Below are 16,303 nucleotides of genomic sequence, written 5' to 3' on the forward strand. Positions count from 1 at the left end.
CTCCTCTTGGCTGGATGTCTTCTTGCTCAGCTCTCTCTATGGTAGCTTCTACTCTAGACTCAGGAGAGGTAATCATGGTTACTAATGTGTATGCACCTATTGATCTTGTGGGAAAGGAGGAACTTTGGGAACATATTCAATATGTTAGAAATTTTCATCCTTATCATCCTTGGGTTTTAGCAGGGGACTTCAATTCAGTTTTAAGTCTGGAAGAGAAGCATGGTGGTTTGGCTAGATTGGGGCCTTCTTTTGCTCTTCTTCGGCAACACAAATCTCTTTTGCATCTCTCTGATGTTAAGCCTTCTAATGGCCTCTATACCTGGAATAATCACAGGACTGGTGTTGTTACTATCTCAGAACGCCTGGATAGATTTCTTGTTTCTTACTTCTGGCTTAGTGGCACCCTTACTATCTCTTCAGAAATCCTTGATTGGAGGGATTCAAATCATTGGCCAATCAAATTTTCCGCTGTAGGGGCTTATGTTCCGAAGCATCCTCCTTTTAAGTTCCAGTTGATGTGGCTTCGTGACTCCTCTCTTCATGATTTTGTTTTTTGTTAGTGGAAAGATGGTGCCCCTGCATATGGTACTACAATGTTCTCATTTTCTAAAAGGCTTCAATATGTTAAAAGGCAGCTCAAGATATGGAATACAAAATACTTTGGGAATCTTCACTTTATGAAGAGGCTTGCTCAAGAAAATCTTGATGTCATCACAAGGGAGATTAGAGATCGAGGTTTCTCGGAGGATCTTGGCCAGGCTGAATCCCTTGCTTCTAGAGCTCTAGAAGAATGGGAACTTCAAGAGGAAATTTTTTGGAAGCAAAAGGCTCGAGTTGATTGGCTCCAGGAGGGTGATCGAAACACTACCTTTTTCCATAAAACAGTGCAATCCTGCCAGAATCAGAGCACTATCTCTTCTTTGGTTAATTCTCAAGGTATCCAACTGAATTCCTTGCCAGCTTTGTTCTAGGAGGCTATTTCATACTTCTCTACCCTCTTCTCTGAGGACTCTCCTCCTGCTGATAATGAAGAAAATATTATTTTGTCCTGTATTCCTTCCCTTATCACTCAGGAAATGAATGATTATCTCATGCGTCCTATCTCTTTGGAAGAGCTGGAGGCGGTGGTCTTTGGCATGCCTAAGGGGAAGGCTCCTGGTCCTGATGGTTTTCCAGTTGAATTCTTTCAAGAATTTTGGGACATCATTAATCATGATTTGTTGGAGGTGGTTAAAGAATCCTATGCTAGCAAGCAGATGCTTCGAGCTTTGAACTCTACATTCTTGACTCTTATTCCTAAGAGAGAGGGTGCTAATCAATTGGAGTTTTTTAGACCAATTTCCTTATGTAATGTGGTCTACAAAGTTATTACTAAGCTGATTGCTGAGAGACTGAAAAGGTGGCTTCCCATTATTATCTCAGAAGAACAAGGTGGTTTTGTTGCTGGAAGACAAATTTTGGATGGGGTGGTTATTGCTACTGAGGCTATTCACTCTATGGCTACTTCAAGGGAGAGAGCCATGTTTGTTAAGCTAGATATGGCTAAGGCCTATGATAGAGTTAAATGGAGCTTCCTAAGGAGTATTCTTCTTTCTTTTGGATTTAGCTCTGACTGGGTGAGTTGGATTATGAGTTGCGTTACTTCTGCCTCTTTTTCTATTCTTATTAATGGTCAACCTTCACAACTATTTGGTGCTTCTAGAGGCCTCCGCCAGGGTGACCCTCTCTCCCCATATCTATTCATCATCATGGCTGAGGGCTTGGGCAGATTCATTAAGCATCAGGTGTCCCAGAATTCTATTCAAGGCTGGCGGTGGGGTAATGGCTTACCTTCTCTTTCCCATCTTCAATTTGTTGATGATTCTGCTCTTGCCAGTCTTGCTAGGATCAAGGAAGCTGAAGCCTTTCGACATGCTTTGGACATTTATTTGGCAGCTTCAGGCCAGAAAGTTAATGAGCACAAATCTTTCATTTACCTTTTTAACACTCTTGATTCTATTCAGCACAGGATCATTGGTATCCTACGGTTTCAGATAGGTTCACTTCCTTTGACTTATCTTGGCATTCCTATTGTTGTTTCCGGGAAGCCACGTCTCTTCGGCAAAATTTGATTACCAAGCTTCAGGATAAGGTAAATCATTGGACTCATAGATGGCTTTCTACTGTTGCCTGGGTTACTCTTCTTCAAGCTGTTATCCAAGCTCTTCCTACTTATAGAAGCATGGTTCATGCTGCACCTATTTACTTTCTCAAGGAGTTTGATGCTCTTTCTCGACAATTCCTTTGGAGTGGTAATTTGCGTAGTACTAAATGGAGCTTGGTTAATTGGGCAATTGTTTGTAGGCCTAAAAAGGAGGGTGGTCTTGGTCTTCATTCTGCTCTATTGAGTAGACAAGCTTTGGCTGCTAAACTTTATTGGCGATGGTGCTCTGGACAGGATCAACTTTGGGCTCATATTATCACTCATAAATATTTTCATGGTGCTGATCCTTGCTCTGTTTCTGCACTTCCTCTTGAAGGTCGTGGCTCAATGGTTTGGCATACTTTGAAGACAGGTGTGATGTTGGTGAAGAGGGGTCTATTCTGGATATGTAAAGGAGGTTCTCAGGCTTTGTTTTGGTCTGATGCTTGGGATGGATTCCCTTCCATTGTATCCATATACCCTCATCTTCAGCCTCTTTGTGACTCTTTTCTTACCGCTGGATGGGATAAAGTGGCTCATTACAAGACTCCTTATCAATTGGGACCTATTGTTGGTTATAGATGGAAGCATTCCTCTGATTGGCCTCCTGGAGGTACATACATGGATCGTCAGGAGCTTTCTCAAATTCTAGCCTCTAGAGAGTGCTCCTCTTTGCTTGGTCTGGATGTATTGGCTTGGGGCGGTACCTTGTCTGGTAAATATCATGTCTCTGCTGGGTATCAAGAGATAACTAGACAATTATTTGGGGATGCTGAGGTCCCTTGGTGGAAGCAAGTCTGGAATAAAGTTTCTTGGTCCAAGTGCAATTTTTTCATGTGGCTAGTGGCTCACAACCGTTGTCTTACCTGGGATAATCTTTGTAAACGTGGATTTCAGGGCCCCTCTTATTGTGTTTTGTGTGGTAAAGGAGAGGAGTCTGTCTCCCATCTGTTCTTCCATTGCCCCTATTCTACTCAGATATGGCACCTTTGGTGGAGCGCTTGGGGTTGCTCTTGTCGGCATGCTTCCTCTTGCTTCCTCTTTGCCTGAGTTCTGGGCTCGCTTGGGTAGTACTCCCTCCAAGTCTTCTTCTCTCCATGCTGCTTGGATTGCTGGCCCATCTTTCATGCTTTGGCATATCTGGTTGGAGAGGAATCGTCGCATATTCCAAGATGTTCGGCTTGGTGTTTTGCATCTTTGGTGGAAAATATCACATTCTCTCCAGGAAACTATTCTTGTGAAGTGTGAGCTTGATGGGGGTATGGATCCGATTGATCTTGCTATCTGTAATCACCTCAATTTTCATCTGCAGGATGGGGTTGCGCCTCATAGGTTTCCTTCTATGTCCAGGCAGCTTCACCATCAGAGGAAGGGTCGGGTTAACCGGGATGGGCACTGGACTCCTCCTCCCTATGGAGTTCTGAAAATTAACATTGATGGTTCTTCTCATGGGAATCCTGGTCCGGCTGGTATTGGCAGAGTGGCTCGTTGTAGTTCTAGGAATGTTAAATTTTTCTTCTCAATTCATAAGGGTGATTATACTAACAATCTCATGGAAGCTCAGGCTATTTTATATGCTGTGGAACAGTGTTGCTTGTGGGGACGGAGTAAGATTATTTGTGAGTTTGATTCCCAGGTGGTGGTGAACATGCTTTCTTCGCAAGAGCTTGAGGATGTTAGTTGGCAGCTGGCCACTGTTGTTAAGTAGATTCTTTTCTTCTCTTCCTCTTTTCAGTTCATTAGGTTCAAGTATATTCTGCGAGAATGGAATAGACCTGCTGATTGTTTAGCCAAATGGGCTTCTAGTCATGATCCAGGTTGGAATATTAGGGATAGGGGGCAACTGTCCTTTGAGATGGTGCAAGAATTTGATGATCTTGTTGCTCAAGATCGAGCTCCTTGTTGAGCTCTCCTTGTTGTATTCCTTTGTGTCTTAATAAATTTTTACCCCTCTTTTTGCAAAAAAAAAAGAACTAAGAAGTCAAATTTATTTATCTACTATTCATGTCTTTTCCCAAAACCGTTCTCCTTCGTTTGAATTTCTGGTCTTCCTTTTAATCACTTCCTACAATTTTTATAACAATTTCTTCCTTTGCAAAATGTATTTTATGTTTGAATGTTCTAAAAATATAAGGAAAAGGATTTCTAGCTTCAAGATAGAAGGAAACAGATTCCCGCTTCAAGATTGATATCTTTCATTTTATAATCCGCTCTTAATAATTGTATTCATATTCCTCTGTATTCAAATCGGTTCAAGCTATTTGTAATATATCTATATTTTTCATATTTACAATATTATTTAATCTGACCTTAAAATTCAAAAAGAAAGAAACATGTATTTCTTCTAAAAATTCAAAAAAGTGTTTAAAATAGAAGTCTTAATAATTTTTACTTTTTTAAAAATAAACTTGATTTTAAAAATAGAAATTGAATGTTATTTTTAATTTATTTGATTTTTTAAAACAATTTTTTAAATAAATATTGATTAAAAAATTAGAAATTAAATGTTATTTTTTTTGTTTCGATCGATTGAAATTAAGACCTCCACCGTTGTGTTGTAGGCTCTTGCCTAAATGTTATTTTTAATTCATTTGATCATTTTAAAATAAATATCAAACTCTATAAAATTTATTAAGTTAGAATAATGAAGAAGTCATGTTATTCAAATAATCATGTTTGAATTATTTTTAAATGGATATCTTAACTTTTATTTCACTTTGAGATTTGATTGATAGATTTCATTCTTGTCCAATTTAGAAATTTCATCATTTTATTACAGCATTATTAATATTCGCGTTGCAGTCCTTAGAATCAAATTATAGTTGTGATTATGTTGATTTATCCTTATTTGAAACATCTATATCTTCATTTACTTTAGTAAATCTTAGTACCATTACAAATCATCTTTTGTATCATTATAAAATGCAAAAATCCTTATCTATATAATAAGAACAATGTAAATAAAAAAGATCTTTAAAATGTCAATGAACTTTTCTAAAATATATATATGTTTTATTTGTGTAGATTTTTGTATAGAAAAGTTTTAAAAAAAATTATATAATTATATCTAATTTTTCAATCAAACAAAACTTTAGATACATCAATCAAAAAATATATTTTTAATTAATTGGGCTTCATTTAATAGTAAACCATATCAATTCATAGTGGATATGAGGAAGATGGGAGAAAGTAAGAAGGGGAGGTTAAACTTAAGAGAGTAGAAAATGGAGAGGAAGAGAGGCATGAGGTAAAAGTGGATAGTAATGAGTGGAAGGGCGGGGGGGGGGGGGAAGAGAGAGAGAGAGAGGGGTTGATAGAGATGATTATAGGGGGAGGAAGATAGGAGAAGGGGAGATAAGGTGGAGAGAGGAATGACCTGGGTAAAGATATGAGATTGAAAAGAGAGATGTTAATTAGGGTATAGAATAGATGAAAATTCTAATGTGTGTGTGTGTGTGTGAGAGAGAGAGAGAGAGAGGGCGGGGGGGGGTTGGGGGGGGCGGAGGGGGGCAGGGGGAATGAGGCAAGAAGAGAAGGGAGAGAAATGGGGAAAAAAAGGTATAGGGAAAGAAGGGGAATGGGAAGATAGATAGCATATTTGATAATTAAGGAGAGGGAGAGAGGGAGAGAGGGAGAGAGGGGGGGGGAGAAATTAGGCAAGGAAATGGAGAAAAAGTGAATGGGTATAGGGAAAGATGAGGTAGGAAAAGAAGGGGAATAGGAAGATATATGGCATAGTGCTTAAGTGGATAATTAAGGCCGGAGAGAGAGAGAGAGAGAGAGAGAGAGAGAGAGAGAGAGAGAGAGAGTAGTCTAAGAGGAGTGAGTGAGAGATGGGAAAGAGAGATAGTAATTAGGGGGAATACATGGTAAGAGGAGGGTTAGAGAGTTAAATGAAGAAGGGGAAGTGGTAGAGATGGTGTAGAGAGAGAGAGAGAGAGAGAGAGAGAGAGAGAGAGAGAGATGAAGCAGGGAGAATATAAATAAGGAATAAATTATTGGACATAAAAATTACCAACAAATAATTTTTTTTGGTTCTTCATGTAGGTATGCAAGTGCTACTAGCTTACATATTATCTATAATATATATTGGCAAGGTGAGAGTTCAAGGCTATAATTTATTAATAATTGATAATAAACTATATATTATAAAAATTAAAGCCTTGATAACTCTCGACTTCCCTATATATATTATAGAATATAAGTAAGCTAGTTAATAAATAAAATATATTCTAATTTTTATTGTGTTTGGAAAAAGAAAGTCTTATTATGTGTTGTATCACTTTTTGAATCATCACATTAGTTATTAAACAAAAAAAATTCTCAACCAATCACTACAAAAATTAATAATTTTTTAGAGTTTACATGCACATACTTTAAGTTAATAAATTATGAAAATTATTTATTGATAAAGTGATTGGTTATGAAAATTTAAGTCTTATATACACAAATTCTAAAATAGAAGAAGAAACAAAAAAAAAAAAAAAATTACCAAATTTAATAATATATAATTTTTAATTAATAATAGAAAATATATTTGTTAAATTAAAGGGAAAATGTCTTATCAACTATTATTTTAATTAACAGTAACAGATTTCCACAATCCATTTGTAAAGTACTAAGCTTTCTGGATTCGATTGTGTGTGTTTATTTCATCAACGTTTCGGATCACACTACATGATCCATCATCAGGCCAGCTACTATTTGATCTAACTCAACATAAATTGAATTCTTATTCAAACCCTTCAAATACATGATCTCTACATGCATCTAATGAAAAAAAAATAAACAAAGTTATATAAGTTTGTCAAATTATTTGACAATTACCATTTTAAAAATATATGAAATATAAATCTAAAATGCCTTTAAATCTTACCCACATGTATATACTAAACATATGGGATCAGTGAGTACCTCCTCTATGGATAAGACTACTAAATATAGATCCATTCCATCCTAAACTAAAACAAGTAATCCCTAGCCATACAATTTGTAAAGTGAAATATTTAAATCTTTCACAATAGAGTGTGGTACTTTATTTGAACTGTTCAACCGTCATCTAGTCCATAATAAGAAACAATAAAACTTGGATGAACGTGTGGTTGAGGGAAAATCTCATTTAAAATAAGATTACGGCCTCACTTTAGCTTTTGGGAAATGGAAGAAAAAGCATGTGGCTCAAGAGTAGAGCCATGTTCACATTTAATTGAAGCCTTTTGTAGGAAAAGACCTCCAAACACCCTTTAGAGCGACGGTGCTTCCATTCCTAAACTATCGATTTTTTCACTAGCAGAAATGTTTTCTTATTCGATTAAGAATAAAAAAATTAAATATATAACTTAGAATATAACAAAGGAACAATAATAAGAATATGGAATTATTGTTCCTTCAAACAGACCATCCATCTAGCAAATTGAAACTATAAATCATCAAAGTACTAAATACACAGCTTGAACATTTCATTTGAATTGTTTAGCGTCTATAGATCTTGTCTTCTTTTCTCCTGTTAGAATTATAAGTTCAAATTGATGAATGATTTCATTCGTTCATATAATACAATTCGGTTTCCATTTATTTATTTTCAGACTTTTTAGATTTTCATTTATGGTTTTATAATTAAATTATGTAATCATATTGGATTATATTTAAATCAAATTAATTTAAAAAACTTTGGTATAATATTAGAGATGGAAATTTTAATGTTTTCAATTTCTAATGAGATGTTTCTAAAATCTTAATATGACGTGTATAATTATAATTGTTCTAGGTATACTTATAATTGTTGTAGGTGTAATTAAGTCTTATTATTCATTTACTTTATTTTTAAAATAATTTTTAAATGTCAATTGAATGTCTTATTTTAGAGTTGTTCAAAGTTTATTTATTGTATTTCTATTATTCATTTTCTTAATGTGTCAATTTATCAGTCTATTAGTTACGCCGAGAGGCGTTCTATACAATGGCAGCACAAATGCCCAGCACGAGAATATGCCAAGATTCCTATCAATAAAAAAGAATTGGGAGCAGTTACAAACTTCCAAATTAAATATTAAAAAAGAATTCCCGAAATAATAGCTGGCCGAAATAATAGGAAGCCAAATGGAGGCCGAAATAATAGGCCCGAAAAAGTAGGGCCCGAAAAAGTAGGACCCGAAAAAATAGGGCCCGAAAAAATAGGGGCGAAATAATTTCAATATGATTTTTTTTTTTGTTAAATATAATTTTGCATGCACATTCATGCTTTTTTTTTGCGGGGAGTGGGGGAATTTGAAACAAATTCGTGGAATGTGAAGAGACGTCTGTTGGGGGATATGAGGAGCCTCTCAGAAGTTATAAAACCAAGGCTCCTCATTTCATTTTCATTTTATGTTTTTGCAGGAAGGAAGAGGTGGAGGTTATTGGAGGATTAGATTGGAGTTTTTGAATAGGAGTAAATTGAAGTTTTGGAGTAACATTTTTGCAGGTGAGATTTCTATTTTTTATTTACATTTTCATTTAGATTTAGATGTAGATGTAAATTGAAATTCAAAATTAGTTATAATATTCTACTTTGATTTAGATTTCAATTTTAATTAATTTCAATTTGGTTGGCTCTCCTCCACAACAAACAGTGTATTGTGTATTTAATGGGTGCATTGGAATGCAGATTATCAGCCTAATGGCCAATCTCCAGTTTCCTCCACAAGCAAACCAATCTCTGGAAAGATCCCTCTTCTGAACCGAAAGGATGTGGCAGATTTCTTTCCTCCTCGGCCTCTGAAAATAGAGAAAATTCCCAATATAGTTGCTGATTTTCGAAATGCTGCCAGGAATGCAATAGATGCAGGTATGTTTTTTTATTCTGATCTATCTTGGTTTGAAGAAGAGAATGTTCCTTTTGTTGACATAATTAGTCCTTTTACGAACAGGGTTTGATGGTGTTGAGATCCATGGGGCGCATGGGTACCTTGTGGACCAGTTCATGAAGGATAGCGTGAATGATCGAACAGATGGCTATGGCGAAACATTGAAGAATCGTTGCAGATTTGCACTTGAAGTTGTGGAAGCAGTGGTGGAGGAAATCGGAGCAGAGCATGTGGGAATTCGGCTTTCTCCATTTTCGGATCATGCAGAAGCGTATGACTCAAATCCAGAGGCACTGGGACTTCACATGGCAGAGGCTCTGAATAAATATAAGATATTGTACGCTCATTTCTTTAAGCCCAAGATTGATAATTCGCAGACGACAATAGCGAGTGAAAAGAGCCTGATTCCCATAAGAACAGCATTCAAGGGAACATTTTTGGCTACAGGGGGTTATGATCGGGATGATGGTAACGAAGCTATTTCCAGTGGCAAGGCAGATTTGATTGCTTATGGCCGACTATTCTTGCTAACTGATATTTCTATTGTATATTCTCATGCCCAGCACGGAAAGTTTTAATCTATATAGTTTATTTTGTGCATTTAGTGCACAAAATAAAGAATGCATATGCAATCAATTTTTTTATCAATCTTTATGATAGCTTTTTTTTTTTAAATAGAAAATAAAAAATAGAAAATAGAAATTATTCTTTTATGTATGTAGAAAAAAATTAGAAAGATTTTATGTATGTAAAAAATTAAAAGAATTCTATATACATCTAGATTTTTTGAAAAGAATTCTATTTACATCTAGATATTTTGATTGAAATAACCATAATGTAAAAAAAAAATATAATATAGAAATGTTAATATATGTATGTAGAAAAAATTAGAAAGATTGCATGCATCTAAAAAAATTCTATTTACATCTAGATTTTTTTAGAATGGAAAAAAATGGATAATAGAAATATCAGTTGCATGTTTGTAGAAATAAATTAGAAAAACATGTATCTAGAAATTAAAAAGATTCTATATGTGTCTAATTTTTAGATTTTACTTTATTCTAAACTAATTATTGATGGAAATATATTTTAAAAATATTTATGTAGTTTAAAGTTTAGATTTTAATTAATTTGTATGCAAATAGGAAAAAGAATAAATATTTTATATATATGTAGATTAATTTCTATTTTTAAAATTTACAAGTAAATGTGTACTTTATTCATTTAAAGTAAACAAGTTTTTAAGTAATATATTTTTATTTTAGAAATATATTAATCATAATGTTCATTTATTATTACTTATTTAATATACTTACTCTCAAATCTAAGACAATAGAAATGATATTTTATTAACTTTGAAATGGGGAAGTGTTAAGCAAGTTCGTTTACAAAAATACCAAAAATATATTTGGTCTTTGATCAAATTGGAGTTAATATTAGAAATATAAATATGATCATTAACAATTAAGCTAAATTCAGTTCAAAACAATAATATTATTTAAATTTAAATAAATCTTTTTGAAAAGAATTCTATTTACATCTACATATTTTGATTGAAATAACCATAATGTAAAAACAAAATATAAAATAGAAATGTTAATATATGTATGTAGAAAAAATTAGAAAGATTGCATGCATCTAAAAAAATTCTATTTACATCTAGATTTTTTTTAAATGGAAAAAACTGGATAATAGAAATATCAATTGCATGTTTGTAGAAATAAATTAGAAAAACATGTATATAGAAATTAAAAAGATTCTATATGTGTCTAATTTTTAGATTTGACTTTATTCTAAACTATTTATTGATGGATATATATTTTAAAAATATTTATGTAGATTAAAGTTTAGATTTTAATTAATTTGTATGCAAATAGGAAAAAGAATAAATATTTTATATATATGTAGATTAATTTCTATTTTTAAAATTTACAAGTAAATGAGTACTTTATTCATTTAAAGTAAACAAGTTTTTAAGTAATATATTTTTATTTTAGAAATATATTAATCATAATGTTCATTTATTATTACTTATTTAATATACTTACTCTCAAATCTAAGACAATAGAAATGATATTTTATTAACTTTGAAATAGGGAAGTGTTAAGCAAGTTTGTTTACAAAAATACCAAAAATATATTTGGTCTTTGATCAAATTGGAGTTAATATTAGAAATATAAATATGATCATTAACAATTAAGCTAAATTCAATTCAAAACAATAATATTATTTAAATTTAAATAAAATAAGCCATGTTTACTTTGAAACATCAAACAACTAATTAACTAATACAATAATTAAAATAAATGAATCTATTATGACATAGAAAAATATTTTCGAAGTATAATTTCTTTGTTTTTGAATCAATATGAGTTTTTTTTTCTACTTGAAAAGATAAACCATCCTAATTGTCATCCTTAGTTAACCCTAACAACAACCCCTACCTTAGCCCTAGCCCCAACAATGATGTACAATATAACTATAATCCAACATTAAACTATAATTATAGCACTAAAACATATCCCTATTGATATTCTAAACTCTAATCATAACGAAAATCTTAGTCCAAACCATAATCTAAACCAAAAACCTACACACTAACATTGGTTATAGTTCTAACCCTAAAATCTAACCCTTAACCATAATGTAAAAACAAACTCCAAAATATTGATCAAAATCCTAAACCTACCTATATGGATAACCATGATATTAAACTCTAAATCCAGTCCCAAGGTCCTAACCATGGTGTAAACCTATAACCGAACTCTTAAAAAATTTACTAATCCCTGATCCTAATCACATTCCCAACTTTAAACTTGAACCATAAACCATAGTTGTAACCATAATCATAAACTTAAACAAAACCCTAACCCTAAAGGTACAATCATAAAATTAATAATAGCTTAGACCCTAATCCTAGCACAAACCACAATCATGACCAAATATAAATCTTCACCTTACCCCTAATCATAATTTCAATGTTAACCCTAACATTAGTTTCAATCCTACCATGATATGAACCCTAATATAGACTTCACCTTGATCCTCACCCTAATCTTAAGTCTAATTAAACCCTGACTAAAACCTAATCTAAATGATATATCTAACTATAATCCTAACTTTAATTATCATACAATCCAATGCTAACCCTCATGTATATTTAATCCCTAATCTTAACTCTAAATATTCTATAAACTCTAGAATTGACCTTGATTCTAACCATAACCCTAAAATCTAAATTGTAACCATAGCACAAAAGGTGGGGACCCCCACTACATGGCACAATTCTGGGTCTTGGAGCCTCGCGAAAGCACTACAGAGTGAGGAAATGTCAGAAAGGTGACATGTAGTAGCATGACACAATTTTGGGCTTTAGAGCATTGCAGAAACAATGCAGCGTAAGGAGGCGCTAGAATGGAGACTCATGGAAAGAAGAGGAAAGACATTCATGTTGCTAGCAAAAAACTATGAAAAGAGATAACATGATGTCTTAACCTTCCACAAAAAATGCAAGGTTGATCCCAAGGGGGAATTTGGTTCCCCAAAAATGAATGATGGTCATCGATGAAGGTCTTCCTCTCGAAATAGATGGCATAGATGCATCGTGAATCCTCACCAATGAAGGATTAAATCACAACCGTCGATGTAGATTCTCCCCTCAAAAAGGATGACTGAGATGCAACAAGGAAACTCCTCCCAATGAAGGATTAAATCACATTCGTCGATCAAGATTGGCTTTATTTCCAATGGATGATTAAGATGTAGTGAAGAGATTCCTTCCAACAAACGAAGAAGATAGCACAAAAGGTGTGAACCCCCTCCATGTGGCACAATTTTGGGTCTCAAAGACTCATGAAAGAATTGTGGAGTGAGGAAATGTTGGAAAGGCAATGCGTGGTAGCATGATGCAATTTTGGGCTTCAGAGAATTGAAGAAACAATGTAGCATGACGATGCATCAGAATGGAGATGCATGGTAGCATCTTGTGCAATTCTAGGCTTTAGAGTGTTTCGAAGACACTAGCGTATAAAGAAAAGTTAGAATGGGAATGCATGGCAACATCTTGCACTTTTGGGAAGATGGGAAGATAGCTCGCGAAGAAATAAGAGTTATCGAATCTCGCAGCATGAATCAACCCAACCAAGAAAAAATGATCCAGCGTGGTCAATGAAGAAATCGAGCCAACACAAAATGTTAGCCGCCAAATTTAGCGATGTTAACCCTCTGCAAAGAACCTATCCCATTTAAGGTCTCTCAGATCAGACATCAGTGATGGGTTGAATAGGGGAAAAAATAGCACACAATGCCCTTCTAAATGAAATTCTAAATGTAACACTAATAACCATGGTCCTACTTCTTTCCCTAACCTTATCCATGAGCGTGGGAATATACATATTATTATATAGGGCACCTTATATAATAATAAATATAATCTAAAATCCCAACCCTTACTCCCCTCCTAAATATAACTGTGACCATAAGAAAACTTCTAAATATAACCCTTCCTCTAACTCTAGCCTTAACCATGAGCATAACCCTAGCCTTAACCATGAGCATAACTCTAACTCTAGATCTGACTCTACCATAATTGGACACTAACCCTAACCCTAACCTTAATTTTGATCCTAACCCAAACCCTAACCCTAACTCTAACCTTAACCTTGATTCAAACCTTAACCCTAACCCTAACCCTGGCCTTACTATAACCCTAACCCTAATCATAACCATAACCATAACTCTAACCCTAACCTTAACCATGGCCATAACTCTAACCCTAACCTTAACCATAAACATAACTCTAATCTGAACCTTAACCATAACTCTAATGATAACCATAACCATAATTCTATCCTTGACCTTAACCATAGCTCAAACCCTAACCCTAACTCCAACCCTAACCCTAATGCTAAGCCTAACCCTAATTCTATCCCTGAGGTTAACATTAACTGTAATGTTAACTTTGTCCCTAACCATATATCTATGTATGACTATAACATTTTACATTACAATATCCCAAAAAAAAAAATTTTTTTATCTAAATTAAATTCCTTATATTAAATTAAAAGATATATTTGACTCAAACCCTATCCCTAACCCTATCCCCACTATAACCCTAACCATAACCATAATGATGACTCTAACCCTAACCTTAACCATGAGCATTACTCTAAACCTAACATTAACCATAAGCATAACTCTACCCCTAACTCTAACCCTAATTCTAACTCTACCATAATTGGATTCTAACCCTATCCCTAACCCTAACTATAAGCATAAGTCTGACCCTAGCCTTAACCTTGAGCATAACTCTAACTTTGGATTTGACTCTACCATAATTGGACTCTAACCTTAACCCTAACCTTAATTTTGATCCTAACTCAAACCCTAACCCTTTAAACTCTAACCTTAACCTTGACTCAAACCTTAACCCTAACCCTAACATTAGCCTTACTATAACCCTAACACTAACCCTAATCATAACCATAACTCTAACCCTAACCTTAACCATGACCATAACATTAACCCTAACCTTAAGCATAAACATAACTCTAATCTAAACCATAACCATAACTCTAGCAATAACCATAACCATAACTCTATCCCTAACCTTAACCATAGCTCAAACCCTAACCCTAACTCCAACCCTAACTCTAATGCTAACCCTAACCCTAATTCTATCCCTAAGGTTAACATTAACTATAATGGTAACTTTGTCCCTAACCATATATCTATGTATGACTATAACATTTTACATTACAATATCCCAAAAATAAAAAATATATTTTTAATCTATATTAAACTCCTTGTATTAAATTTTTAAAAATATTTTGAAGCATAATTTTATACTAACTTCATACAACTCTAATTAAAAATTAATTAACAATTTTATAGTAACCTTATCAAAATAAAAAATAAAAAGTAAATATTTTTCCTATTGCGTCGCGACTGCCACTAGCTATATATACCTCTATATATATATTACGCCGAGATTAATCGTTCTCAAGGTGCCTATTTTTATTTTCATTAATCCCAACTTCGATTAAAATAACTTTGGGATTAAATAAAAATAGGCGCCTCGAGAACGATTAATCTCGGCGTAATATATATAGAGGTATATATAGCTAGTTTTATTAGAGCTGTGTTAATGATTATAATTTGGACCTCATTTTTCACTAAAGAATTATTAGATTATTTTCATTTGACTTCAATATATATAATTTTTTCTTTTATGTTCATTTTTAATAATTTAATATTAAAAAAATACCATATTTTTCATACATTGATAATAATTTTACAGAAGTGTAGCTGTAAACATCTTAATTCTTTTTTAATTTGAAAGAACTTTATATTTCTTTTACAACTAATAATCAATTATGATATAATTATGATATTTCAACAATCAATTATGATATGACTATGATATAATAATTGAAATGACTTAAACTCTTATTTTTTTAAAAGTAAAATCATTACTTCTACTTTAATCTTTTTATATGAACTTTATTACTAATAGTTAAAAATATAATAATAAAGTTGAAGTGACCTTAATATTTAAAAATAAGCTAAGAAAGATTGAGCTATGACATACAAATAGTTTAATCACAATTATTTCTTTAAAAATGATTAATTTGTTTTAAATGATTATCTTTGAGACTACTTTATTCCTTACACCTTGACATTCAAATGATTAAATAAGAATAATTTATTTTTAAATGATTAACTTTGAAATTAATCTATCTTTAAATTACAATTTAATTGAAGTCATATAAATATGATTTCCTTAAAAAATATTAATCATCTTCAATTTAATTTTATCAATCATAATAGATTTTTAATAGTCATTAATTTAAAACTTTTTAATCATAATAGATTTTTAATAGTCATTAATTTAAAACTTTTTGTATTATTATATGTTTTTTTATTCAACTAAACTCTAATTAAATATTTTAAATATAATAATTTATTATAAAATATTTTTTTCCTTGTTTACAAACATAGTAATTAATAATTAATTGCAATAAATTATAAATCAAATATATGATTGTCTGAACTATATTTTAAGATGATTTGAAACATTTTTAAAGTTGGTGTATGACTGGACATAATTTGCGTCGGTGTTTTTGTAAATCTTCTGCAGTCAATTTTGGATTGGGGTTTTATTGTTTGCATGGCAGGGCCTGGGATTTCTTCTTCGTTGGTGAGAACAGATGGTTCTTCTCCAACTATGCATGCAATGCGATCTGAATCATTTTATTCAGGGGAGAGCTCCAAGCTG

At 32.9% G+C, this 16,303-nt stretch overlaps 1 pseudogene; it reads left to right on the plus strand.

Moving 5' to 3' along the window:
* The window catches only part of LOC149531580 (putative 12-oxophytodienoate reductase 11 pseudogene), a 165,738-nt pseudogene extending 156,133 nt beyond the window's left edge, over positions 1-9,605 (plus strand).
* Positions 9,606-16,303: the final 6,698 nt, after the last annotated feature.

This window comes from Cupressus sempervirens, chromosome 11 (genome assembly GCF_028749045.1).
Source record: "Cupressus sempervirens isolate cs-2001-9-10 chromosome 11, ASM2874904v1, whole genome shotgun sequence".
NCBI lineage: Eukaryota > Viridiplantae > Streptophyta > Pinopsida > Cupressales > Cupressaceae > Cupressus > Cupressus sempervirens.